Source organism: Cornus florida, unplaced genomic scaffold (assembly GCF_030987335.1).
Source record: "Cornus florida cultivar Cherokee Brave unplaced genomic scaffold, ASM3098733v1 CherokeeBrave_3.0.0_Hap2_Chr02, whole genome shotgun sequence".
Lineage (NCBI taxonomy): Eukaryota > Viridiplantae > Streptophyta > Magnoliopsida > Cornales > Cornaceae > Cornus > Cornus florida.
In genome coordinates, this window is record NW_026775572.1 from 77772736 (window position 1) to 77786346 (window position 13611).

Here is a 13611-nt window from a genome sequence, read left to right on the forward strand (position 1 = left end):
TAGGTCGAAATTGAAGAGCAAGGCAGAAATTCATTGCTGCCAGGCAGTTCTGAGCACCTCTGATAACAAGGCCATAACTCTCTGCTCCGAACTCCGAATGACGAACTGTTTGAAGATTTGGAAAGCTAATTCAGAGATCTAAATATGTCCTGTTATGATAGAAGTCCAATTCTTGAGTTTATAAGGTCAAAATGGTAAGCAAAGTCCAGGATCCACTGCTGCCAGAAATTCAGCATTAGCACTTTGATATTCAAGACTTTGTCAAAACATCACTCTTGCTCCTTTTTGGCCAATGGACCTGAAAATATATAAAAACATGCAAATGAAAGTAATCTACATAATATAAGCAAACAATGGACTTAAATAATGCAATTAAGGGCGCTTGAATATACAATATTCGGCGTTTATCACACCCCCAAACTTACATTTTGCTAGTCCCTTAGCAAAACTAGAATGAAAATACTTAATGAAATAACAACAAATCTCCTCTTTCGTGAGAGCGACGGTTGCATTTAGCATATGCAACAAGCTTTTTAAACCCCTAGGCATCCCTAGAGGACGAGTGAAGTCTCGTAAGGGTTTAACAGAAATGATACCTACAAACATCAACATGGTGCGTGAAGATGCACGAAGCTTATTTGAAAACTTAGAATATAGAGAACATTGGAGATGGAATCATTATGGAGACTACCTTGTGTATATGAAGCATTGATAGAACAAAATGGTTATTCAAGTTTCAACTTTTATGCATTAGCATCATAGTCTATATAAATACTTCAATTGTCATATCTATAATAGAAATCATCTCAAGCTTCAGTGAAAGTGGATTAGATTCTCAACATGCGGCTTTTACTTTCTTTTCCAATTCCAAGGCACAAGTTTTCAAATCATTGAATTCCCTTTTAAATGAAGTCCCTAAGGCATGAATTTATTACAGAACAAAGCTGACAATTTATTGTAACTCAGAAGTGAAACATAGAATGGTTGTGCAATGCTGAAATCCTTTAAGCTTTCTAACCAACCTATGTAGCAAGCGTTAGGCCAACAGCTCCCAAACCAGATGGCTTTAGGGTGTTAAGTGAAGAGACACTCCAAAGGGCTTAATAGCTCAAGTTGGAAAGGCTACGAACTCTAGCGAACCATGCTTATTACATTTTTTTTGAATGACTGTGCAATGTTTAAGTCCTTTAAACTTTCTAATCAATCCCTGTAGCAAGCGTTAGGCCAACAACTCCCAAACCAGACGGCTTTAGGGTACTAAGTGTAGAGACACTCCTAGGGCTTAATAGTTCGAGTTGGAAATGCTACGAACGTCAACTGGTCATTATTTTCTTTCTTTCTCAGTTTTTTTTTTTTTTTTTTTTTTTTTTTTTTTTTTTTTCTAGTATAGTTAGTATTAAGTGTGTATATATATATATATATATATATATATATATATAGTAATATTATTATTATTATTACATATATATATATATATATATATATTTTTTATTTATTATTTTTTGAAGCATGCATGAGGGTGGTTTGCTGCCGAGGGGGTTAGAGGAAGAGGGTGGTTGAGGGGTGGTGAGGTAAGGTGGTTTGCTGCATAGTGGGTTGTGGGTGTAGTGCTGAGAGGGAGATGGTTGATGGAGGAGAAGGTGATGCATGGTTTGCATGGCATGAAGGTGAGAGAGAGAGATGCCGAGAGGTAGAAGAAGAAGGTTGATGGGGTGATGGGGTGGGATGTGGTTTGCCGAGAGAGGTGACATTGTATGGTGAGGGTGGTTGTGGGTGTAGGTCTGTATGGTGGTGAGGTGAGGGGTTGGGTGGTTGTGAGTTAGGCATGCAGGGTCGTGGCTTGGTGGGGTTGGTTGTGGGTTGAGGAGAGCTCGGCATGGTGGAGAGGGAAGATGCCGAGAGAGAGAGGGTTGGGGCATGGAGTTGGAGGCCTCGGATTGATGGTGGTAAGAATTTCGAGCACTCGAAATGGGTTCTTCGAGTGCTCGAAGGATATGCAGTGAGTAAGGGAGGGAAGCTGCATGGTGGTAACTTGGGTTGAGAGAGAGAGAAGGTTTAAGGTTGAGGGGTGGTGGTTTGGTGGAGGGATGCCGAGAGAGAAATGAGGTTGGGTTGGTGAGGAGGTTGATTTGCAGGGGCATGCATGGAAGTTGAGGTGTGATTGTGTGGTTGAGTTTGCATGGTGTTGATGGGGTTGCATGGAAGTTGATTATGGGTTGTGTATGGATGAGAGAGAAGCCGAGAGTTGGGGTTGCATGGGGTGGGTTGGGTGGTTTGTTGTTGAGGTTGCCGAGAGAGAGGGTTGGTTGGTTTGTGGGTGATGGCCAAGAGTTGGGAAGGTTGGTTTGAGAGGGATGGTGAGAAGGTTGGAGGTTGGTTGGTGCATGGTTATGCATGTGGATGGGCAGTTGGCTGCGAGAATGGGAGTTGAGAAGATGGGTTGAGGAAGTGGATGAGAGAGAGAAAGGTTGGAGGTGAAGCAAAATTCGAGCACTCCAAGGTGGGTCTTCGAGTGCTCGAAGATCCGACAGAGGGCAAGATGGTTGGCGCAAGGAAGTTGGAGCACTCGAAATGGCCTTTTCGAGTGCTCGACATTTTGGCAGAGAGTGAGGGTTGGTTGGTGCATGGAATTCGAGCACTCAAACCAGAATTTAGAGTGCTCGAAATGAGAGCAGTAGGTTCGGCATTGTGGGTGGAAGAATTTGGAGCACTCAAATTGGAAGCTAGAGTGCTCTAAATGAAGGCAGTGAGCTTGGGATTGATGGTTCATATTTAGAGCACTCCAAATGGGAGCTAGAGTGCTCTAAATGAAGGCAGTAGGCTCATGGAATCTTGGTTAAAGCTTTGGAGCACTCGGCAGTGAGCATTGAGGTTGAGAGATGAATTTTTGCATGCATTGTAACATTATGTGCTTCATTCTTATGCATTGTGAATGTGAATATGATCAACTGAGAGCTGAAGAATTGATAAAACCTTGTAATATGCTTCCAAATCAATGCATGGATAGAATAGTTTCACCTTGCATGCATGGATAGAAAGCGAAACTTGGCATGGAAAATTATGAAACTTGGCACATTATTCTAATGCAATGCATGGATGGACTTGTGGGAAATTTTTTTTCAAAAACTTTGCAATTGCAGGGATGGAAAAATTGCCAAGCTCTAAGCTTCAATGCAATGCATGGAAAATTTTGAAAATTTTTCAGACTGAGCAATTTTTCTCCAATGCTTGGATGAATTTAAGAGAAAAGAAAAAAAAAATTTGAAATTGCACATCATCTCAAATGCATGGAAATTTTTTTAAAACTTAGCAACTCCATTTTAATTCAATGCATGGAAAAATTTAAACTTTGCACTTCATCTCAAACGCATGGATGAAATTTGGGAAAATTTTGAGACCTTGCAACTACTCTCTACTGCATGAATGAATTTAAGAAACTTTTCAAACTTTCGCAACATCACACAAATGCATGGATGATTTTGAGGAACCATGATCCAACAATGCATTGAAGATGAGAGGCTATGCATGTGAGTGCCATGTCGAAAGTCCGAGAAAATTGTCTGATAGAGCCGGAAACTTGCGGGAATGAAAACAGGAGTTGAGAAGGTCTAAGAAGCCGGTCTAAAATTGTGGAACACAACTGAAGAGCATTCTAGGAAAATCAAATTTTTAGCTTTTCGAAACCATTTCCCAGAAAATTTCAAGGCTCAGGCAATTGAAAGGAGGGAAGCTTGGAAATTGAAAGAATTGCTTCCCATGAGTGCTAAAGTTAACGTCGATAGCTAGACGCACCGAGATCAGGTTAGTCCTTATCACCCTATACCATGTCTCTCTAGAGAGTCATGTTTCCCCAAATAGGATAATTCTTTTAAAAGCGGAGGAGGAAGAGCTTGAAGACAAAAGTGGAAAAGAGGTAATGGAAAGACCTCAACCCACTCTTCATCCTTAATGAAGAACTTTGGATTATGGGGCTTATTTGGATTATGGGAAGATGGATTAGGTGAGGGTACACCAAGCAAAGACTGATGAAGTGTCATATTGAGCACGGGAATGCTCGACAAGTTATCCTTCAGACTTTCAACATCCTCCTCACACTTATCCGGCGGTTCGAGCTCAACAGCCTGAGATAACTCAAGTGAGGGAATGGGATGAGATACAAGCTCCCAAGAGAGGGATGCATTTGATGTTGCCCAAGGAAGAGAATAAATAGGTGGAGGAATTTCAAACAAAGAATTTACCTCCAGAATAGAATTGTCAACATCAAAATCCGCATAATTGAAATGAGCTAAGCAAGCTTTTAGAGGATCCTCCATTAAAGGAGGTGCATCAAGCAAGGGATTATGTAGGGGCTGTGCTGGATTTTTATAGGATACAATCTCATCATCATTAATTTCCTCATTTTGAACCACAAATTCTTCAATTTTTTGTGTGGCTACAATTTGATCTTCACCCACTATTTCTTCATTTTCACATGCGGTAACCACTTGAACATTCTCGTGATGAAAATTACTAGAGGTAAACTCATCATTCATAGAATTCTCTTTTGGATTGACCACAAGTTCAATTGGAAAATCTTCTTCCTTTTCCTGATTTAGAACATCAACCATTTGTTGAATTTGGGCTATTTGGTCATCTAAATCAACTCTAGATTGGGAATGAGAATAGGCAGTGGATTGCATGCTAACAATGTTATCCAACATTTGCTTGTTGGACTCCATCATTTGCGTATGCATAGACTCTATCATTTGTTCGTTGGCAGCTATTAACTCATCCAATGGAGACGGTAGAAAAGGAGAAGAAGAGGGCTGGAAATAATGATCATTGGGTTGAAAATTGGAGTGAAAATGTTGCCCAAGAGATTGTGGGGCGGAATTTCCTATGTCGAGCCACAAGAAGTTTTGATGATCTCCTGAACCCGAGTTATAACCATTGAAGTATGGATCACTACCCGGTTCAAAGAAATTTGCATTTGGTTGCTCAAGATAGAAATCCGAGAATTTTCTCGTTAGAAGACAATCTCTTGTATGATGTGTATTACTAGAGCAAAAAGCACAAAACGCATGTGGTGTGTAGAATTGAGTTGGGAGATAATTATTCTCCATCTAGGAGTAATTCAACAACACACAAAGCAATCAACACAACACTTCATCACCATAACCTCCATATATGATATTCCCTCTCTCCTCAATTATCAAGACAAAAATTAAATTGGCCACGACAAGGACCGATGCTTGAACACGAAATTTAAATAGGATAAGAGCCTCAACAAGGGCTTGCAAATAAATTAACTACTTCTAAGCTTAACACATGCACAATATATGACAATGCGAAACTAAAAGGACAAGAAGCTTACCTAGGGTCCTCTAGACTTACACTTTGCTAGCAATCCCACGGCGAGCTTCGAGTCCCTAGAATCTTACAACACGAAGATGATCAAAACACACAAGGAATATTCACAAGACACAATATTAACAATCAAACTAAAAGTAACCCTAGAACCTTGGTCGCTAAACCGTATGCAAGTCCCCGACAACGGCGCCAAAAATTGATCGGTTGGTCAATCATACATCAACCTTCGCAATAGCATGAATCATTGTAAAATAGGGCTATTGGTCGGGTAAGTCGAACCACTGGGACTGCGCTAGTCTAAGGCAACCTAAATGTCTAGAATCATTCTTAGAATGATAAGGGGTAATAAGGGTTTGTTTGTTTGTCACTAAACTCGAAATGTAAAGATGCATAAACTAGTAGATTGCAAGGAATGTAAAGAGGTGAAATGCAAGTAGAGAATATTAGGGAGATGAATCCGTCTCCATCCCTATACACATGCTAGATTAAAACTAATTAAGGGGAAAAATAACATATAATGGTCAAGAATTACATAACAACACATGGTTGCCATGTAATTGATCAAGAAGTACATTAAGTCTCAAACAAGTATAATCTATCAAAAGGGTAAACATGCTTAGACTACCTAACTAAGGTGTAGCTTATACACATTTACTTAAATGAAAGACTATCAAGTTCTTGACAAAATGATGAAGCACATGGAGCTAGAGATTAAGCATACACCATCAAAGGATTTCCTAAGCAATGGTCTATCAAAGTCACCTATCAACATGCCATGAAACCATTTCATAACCTTGTTCCCATTCTCACCATGAAAACTCAAGCAATAAGATTCATACAAGACATCACCTAACAATCAAGATAATGAACTTGAAGAAATCAACCATACATATATAAACATTCATTACAACAAATGAAAGGCTCTTAGTTATGAAAAAGACCATAGAAATATACATTGCAATCCCACAAAATAGACTACCCTAGGACATGCTTACAAGGGAGGGACTTCATCACCTCCCTAGAGGAAGAGTTAGTTACCCATGGTAGCTCTAGATGAAGGAAGAAGCAAGGCCTCCAACTCCATTTTCGTGCTCCCCTCTTTAGGCTTGAAGAACACTTCCTTCTTTCTCTCTTCTCTCTCCTCTATCTTGTAAAATGAAGCTTAGCTAAGATATGTGTGGCTCCCCTCCTTTGTAGACATCTTATCCACCCAAAAAGGCCACCAACCAACATCTCCAACCAACCATTAAAGAGGAAAATTACAATTGAGGAAACCAAGAAGCAAGTGGCTGAAATTGAGCATTTTCGGAGACCAATCTGCCCAAAATTCGAGTGCTCGAAATAAGGGCTTCGAGCACTCGAAAATGGGGCAGAATGCTTCATTCTTGAGTTGCTCCGCCCGGACCTACTTTGGTAAAATGGCCATAACTTTGTGCTCTAAACTCTGAATGATGAACCGTTTAAATATTTGGAAAGCTAATTCAGAACTCTAAAAACTTTATGTTTTGGTGAAGATCCAATTCTTAAGTCTGGTAGGTCAAAATTGAAGAGCAAGGAAGAAATTCATTGCTGCCAGGCAGTTCTGAACACCTCTGATAACAAGGCCATAACTCTCTGCTCCAAACTCTGAATGACGAACCGTTTGAAGATTTAGAAAGCTAATTCAGAGCTCTAAATATGTCCTGTTATGATAGAAGTCCAATTCTTGAGTTTGCAAGGTCAAAATGGCGAGCAAAGTCCAGGATCCACTGCTGCCAGAAATTCAGCATTAGCACTTTGATATTCAAGACTTTGTCAAAACATCACTCTTGCTCCTTTTTGGCCAATGGACCTGAAAATATACAAAAACATGCAAATGAAAGTAATCTACATAATATAAGCAAACAATGGACTTAAATAATGCAATTAAGGGCGCTTGAATATACAATATTTGGCGTTTATCACCTCTCTCTTTATATTTCACATATAGATATCTTCACATATAAGTTTTAAATTTGCATGATATCAATGCATACTCTCCATTGCAAATTGAATCAACCTATTGAAGGATGAAAATTGAAGATTGAAGATTGGGATTTGAAGAGAAATTTGAAGTTTGAAAGAGGAGTTTGGGTTTACAAAATTTCTAGTGGATTTGGTTGAGTTTTTGGCGATGTTTCTTGGGGTTTGACATTAAAGGCTTTGGGGTTGATCAATTAAAGATTCTTGCTTGTTGATTGTTGATTGGTTAGGGGTTTTGAAGGTTCAAAACAAACTTGTCCAAGAACAATTGTTGAAGCGCACTCCAGGTGTTCGACAAAACTACCGAGCGAAGTTCGGGGCCTCAAACCAAAATTTTTCGAACATAAGATGCCTCCAATATTGTCTCGGAAGGCCAAAGGAAAAAGACTTGCTACTCCTCCACCTCCAAAGAAAACCCGAACAACGATTTCCATTTGGGAACCACAAGAGGGTTCACATACTTCTAGGGATGAACCAAGTTTGCCTATGCGTTCTTCCTCACCTTTTTACTGAGATACCACTTGGGTATCCTTCAGTTTTTGACATCAGGAAGGTTGAGTTTGCTTAAGAATACTTCTACAATGAGTTTACATAGAAGGTATACACTTGATGAGCACTGAAAAGTGTACATTTAAACCCCTTAATCTTGAATGTTCTAGGACCTTTATCTATCGTATTTTTCCGTTTTAGTCTAATTTTATGTTATTTCCCTTTTCAGGCACTTATCTCCAAAACATGTCAAATCAGCTGAATTAAAGCATTGGAGGAAACAATCTAAAGTCTAGTTGAAGAAAGGAGCAAAGTAGAAGCAAAGTGGTGAAAAAGTCCTCTATGATCGATCGAACCAAGCCAGGATCAATCGCATTGCAATTGTTCTAACCATGCCATGATGGATCGAACCCCTTGTCCTTATCCTCATGAAAATTTCCTTTTATATCGATCTGACATTTCCTTCGATCGATCGAACCTTTTGATCTTATCCTCACCAATTACTTTTGTCCTTTTTCCATAAATATCTCAGCCTTTGTCCTTATCCAAATAAATGTGCCGCTTTACTTCGATCGATCAGAGCAACCATGTGATCGATCGAACTGCCTCAAATTACGTGCAAAACAGATTTCAAGCTGAATTGAAGGTGTACTCGTGGTGTAATCATTTAGAGGTCCTTGTGCACGAGGTCTGACCATTGGGTGTGACATTTGAGCTACTTATATAAGGAATTTGGCTATTTTTAGAAGGAGGTTGGTTAGTGATGAGCTTTGAAAAGTGCCCATTTAAACCCCTTAAGCTCGAGTATTCTAAGACCTTTATCTATCTTATTTTTTTGTTTTAGATTAATTTCACATTATTGCCCTTTTCAGGTGCTTATCCCCAAAATAAGTCAATTTAGCCAAATTAGGTCATAAAAGAAGCAATCTCAAGCTAAATGGAAGAATGGAGCAAAGTGGAAGCAAAGTGGTGGAAAATAGCAAGCTTCGATCGATCAGACATATTTTCAATTGATCTCACAGTGATTGATCCAGCCTTGCTAAAATGGATCAAACCCCTTGTCCTTATCCTTAAGAATTTCCATCTTCGATTGATCCAACTTTCTTCAGATCGATCGAACTTTTTTCATCTTATCCCCACCTACCACTTTTATCTTTTTCCCAAAATATCCCAAAAATATCTCAGATTTGTCTCTTTCAAAAAAGGCGCCGCCAAGGATTGATTAATCTGGTCTTACTTCGATTAATCTGGCCATAGTTCGATCGATCTCATCTGAATTCGATCAATCGAACCTCCTCAAGTCCGAAATAAAATAGAGTCCAGCTCATTAAAAGATGGCTCGTGGTACAATCATTGAGAGGACCCTAGTGCACGAGACCTGACCATTGGGTGTGACACTTGAGCTACCTATATAAAGATTTTGAGCCATTTTTACATCATATATCATCATATACAATCTTGGAGAGGAGGCTAGAGATTAGAGAGACATACACTATTTAGGAGTTTTTCCATTCATCTAGGGTTTTCCTCAAGAAGAAGATCATTCCTACCATGGAGATGGCCCTTAAGGGTTGGATGACTACATCAATGAGTGGCTAAACATCTTCTTGGGGTTAGAGTTAGCCCTAACCATGCCTTCTAGACTTTAATATTTTGTATTTTGAGGGGATTTGTGTTGTAATCTTGTCTTGACATTTGATTTATATATGAATCTTGTTTTTACAATGATTTGTGTTGTTTAATACTTCCAATTGATCATTTCATTCTATTCATATATCTATATATGCTAGAATAGATATTCATGTGTTTATCTCTTGGTTTTGTGATATTGATGCATGTCTATGTGTATTGATGCTATGAATCTAAAGATTGTCAAGGTATAGTGAAATAGAATACTCTTGTGATTTGTTTGATGGTTCATACTCATTTCTTGATGGATTGTGCCTCTACATTAGTTTAATTTTCATGTCCTTAGCTTAGATGTAGTGTAGTTGTTTTACTTTCTTAGATGTAAGGATAATCCATGCTTGTTGTTTGATGTTCCATGCTTATGAATGCAAGTAGTATAATTCTCTAACTTGTTAGTGTGTTGATTGTGAGCTTAAAGGAAGGAATAATGGCTTAGTTTGATATATTGTGCTATTCACTAGGTTGTCTAGATAATGTATACTTAATTGGTCATCCATACTTGTTAATTCAATCAATCACATCTCTTTGTATTGCAATACATATTTCCCCTCATTCATTACACATTGAGTGTCTAAAAAGGTGATGTTTAGTGGTGACCTCTAGATCCTAAGACCTCTCTTTCTTGTTCTCTACTCTTTATTTATTTTAGTTGCTTTGTATTGAACATATTTACATTGTAGTTTAATTAACCAATCAAACCATCTTTTGATTACTCGACCTACTAATACGACCTTGTTTCCATTTCAAACATGCATTCGATCCCTTGGGACGATTCCTACTCACCCTAGCTATATTAGTAGTTAGAGGTAGTAGTGGCACTTTATAAATTTAAACTTGGCCACACTTCATTGCAATTTGGTTGCTTCGGCGAGCGACACACCAAGTTTTGGCGCCGTTACCGGGGATTGATTTGGCAACGCCGTGTTTTGGAAACAATTAGGAATTAGTACTCTTTTGATCGTGTTTTTACTTTACTTTATTTTTAGTTACTTATTTTGTTCATTCTTGATTGGCTAGGTGAATTGAGCAAAGGAAGTCAAGCAAGGGAGAATTGAAAAGCAAGGAGCTAAGCTAAGCATAAAAAGGCTAAAATCTAAAAAATTCCAAAGCTAAGTGAAAATTGAAAGGAAAAAAAAATGAATTGAAGTTGCTTAAGGACCCTTTGTGAGCTTTTCTAAACTCAATCTCTAGTTAAATCGTCGGCCCGCGTGGTGGTAAGTTCTTAAATTCTTAGATAGATCGTGAGCCTGCATGGAGGCAATTTACTTTTCTTTGCATATTGTTGAAAGCATGGGAGTATGGGATCATCGTATGTGGAGGATGTTTGATTATTGATTTGTTGTGGAGGCGAAGTGATTGCTATTTGATTGACTACTTGTTATTTATTTTGTTAGTGCATGCATGGTCGTAGGTCATTAAATCCTACCCTTGTCCCACTTGATTTCCATCTTGAATCAGTTGTTTGTAATCCTAGGGAAAGAGGTAGTTCTTATTAATCCATTTCATCAATGGACGAGCAAAATGACGACCATGTGGAGGATCTTGGTCACATAGACCAACAGGGTATCCTTTACCCTAATGTGCATCATGACAACATCCAAGTCCCATTAGGCATGCCTAGACCATTCATTCTACCACAACAATAAGGCCAAATTCCATTGGGAATGCCTCGGCCAATTTTTGCTCCATAACCTCCTATGGTTCAAGTTAATCACGGTGTTTATTTAGCACCATCGGTTGGGAATCCTCCCATTGATTTGAGTGATCATTATGTTCTAAATGAATACAATGCACCGACATGCATTCGATTGCCCCCATTTAGAGCACATCACTATGAGATTAAACCGCAAACTATTCAAATGCTTCCTAACTATCATGGACTTCCAAGTGAAGAGTTGTACCAGCATTTGGATGAGTTTCTTAAAATATGTTCCACCGTGAAATACACGGACATGCCGGAAGAGGTTTTAAGACTCAAACTTTTTCCTTTTACCCTTAAAAACAAAGCAAAATATTGGTTCAACAATCTTAGGCCTTTTTCGATAACTTCTTGGGCAGAAATACAACAAGAGTTCTTGAAGAAGTACTACCCAATATCAAAGACCAATGCTATGAGAACTTCCATTCCTGAATTTTCTCAAGAGGATAGGGAATTTTTTCATGAGGCACGGGAAAGATTTAATAATTTGCTTAGGAAGTGTCCACATCATGACATTCCTAAGTGGTAATAAGTCCAATACTTTTTTAAGAGTTTGCCGGATAATAAAAAAAGGAATGGTCGCTGCATTTATGGGTGGTTCTTATCTTGATAAACATGAAAATGATTTTTAGCAATTGTATGAAAGTATGAGTGAAAATTCCATGCATAGATCCTTATCTTCCAAAAATGGTAGAGTTCTAGGTAGAAGGAAGAATGTCGGCTTATATCGAGTTGACAATTCATATGACATAGCCGCTGAAGTGAAATCTTTAACTCAAAGGTTTAATCAATTTTTGATCAACCACAATTCGGCAAATCAAGTGTCTTCCTCCCCTAATCATGTTCATCATTCATTTAATGAATCTTGTATGACTTGTTCTAGTGTCTTACATTCTACTTCCAATTGTCCCCATGGATATGCACAAAATGAGCATTATGAACAAGTTAATACTGCATTTGTTAACCAAGGGAATAATCCCTATGGCTCACACTGTAATCCCGGGTGGAGGAACCATCCAAACTTCTCTTGGAAAAGCCAAGGGGAAGGCTCCAACCCTCCCCAAGGTGGTTTTCAAGGAAAGTATGTTCCACCTCCAATGTAAAGCCAAGGTTCCCAAGGTTATAGATCTTCGTTTCAATCATCACATGGAAACCAATTTTCAAACTCTCATTTTCCTAATCAATCATCTTATTCTCAAGGAAATTCTAGGAGTCCCGTTTTTGAGAAAAAATTGTTGACCGCTTTGGGTACTCTAGAGGCAAACACTCAATTGCTTCATTCCCATTCTCAATCCATTACGAAGCTAGAAACCCAAGTCGGGCAAATAGCTAGTACCTTGAATGCTAGAGAGAAAGGGAAGATGCCTCTAAATACCCCACCAAAGCAACAATTTGTGGTGGAGACCAATTCCTCATCAGAAGGTCACATAATTGAACATGTTAATGCGGTGACAACCTTAAGGAGTGGAAAAATTGTTGACAACCAAGTAGGTGTTTCTAATGAGGAGAATGAATCGGTGCAACCCAAGGTTACCCATCTCGTTTCACATTCTATTCCGGCTTATGCCAAATTTTTGAAAGATCTTTGCACCCAAAAGAGGAAGAACAAAAGCCAAGCACCAAAGAAAGTGGTCTTGACCGAGCAAGTGAGCTCTATTTTGCAACACAACACTCTCCTAAAATTTAAGGACCCCGGTTCACCTACCACTTTTTGCATCATTGGTGATTATGTCATTGGAGCAAGTGTTAACCGTCTTCCATACCTGGGATATGTTAAATTGGGTTTAGGAGACTTAAAACCGACGTCGGTAGTTTTGCAACTTGCCGACCGATCCATTAAAAAGCCCCGGGGTATTATTGAGGATGTATTGATCAAGATTGATAATTTCTTCTTCCCCATTGATTTCGTTGTCATTGACACAGAATCAGTTCTGAATCCCAAGAGCCAAATTCCCGTTATCCTTGGCCGTCCTTTCTTGGCAACCGCAAATGCTAACATAAATTGTAGGATGGGGATAATGAAAATCTCATTTGGCCACATGAAAGTGAAGTTAAACATCTTTAATCCAACCCCAAATTCAATGGATAAACATGAAGAGGTATATGTTGTGGAAAAATGTATTGACAATGAACTTGAAAAACGTGAGTCTTTGCTTGAAAATGGAATTCCCAAGAATGTTGTTTCAAAAACAAAGTTTGAAAGGGCATGGAAGCACAAGAATTGCATAGACCAAGGACCGTCAATCTCCTTTGATTCAAATCCTACAAGTTCTTTAGGGAACAATTTGTTTGGTAGGATTCAAAGTGCTTTTCACCCCGTCAAGGAGGGGATGCATAACAAAATCTTTGATTCGGGCTATAAGAGCCCAATCATCGAACATTTA

At 38.8% G+C, this 13611-nt stretch overlaps 1 non-coding gene across 1 annotated transcript; it reads right to left on the bottom strand.

The window, feature by feature from the left end:
* Nucleotides 1–11634: 11634 nt before the first annotated feature.
* Nucleotides 11635–11743, bottom strand: LOC132298001 (small nucleolar RNA R71). The gene has a single exon (XR_009479479.1). It is a non-coding gene; the product is annotated as a small nucleolar RNA R71 (small nucleolar RNA).
* Between the last annotated feature and the right edge of the window lie 1868 nt (nucleotides 11744–13611).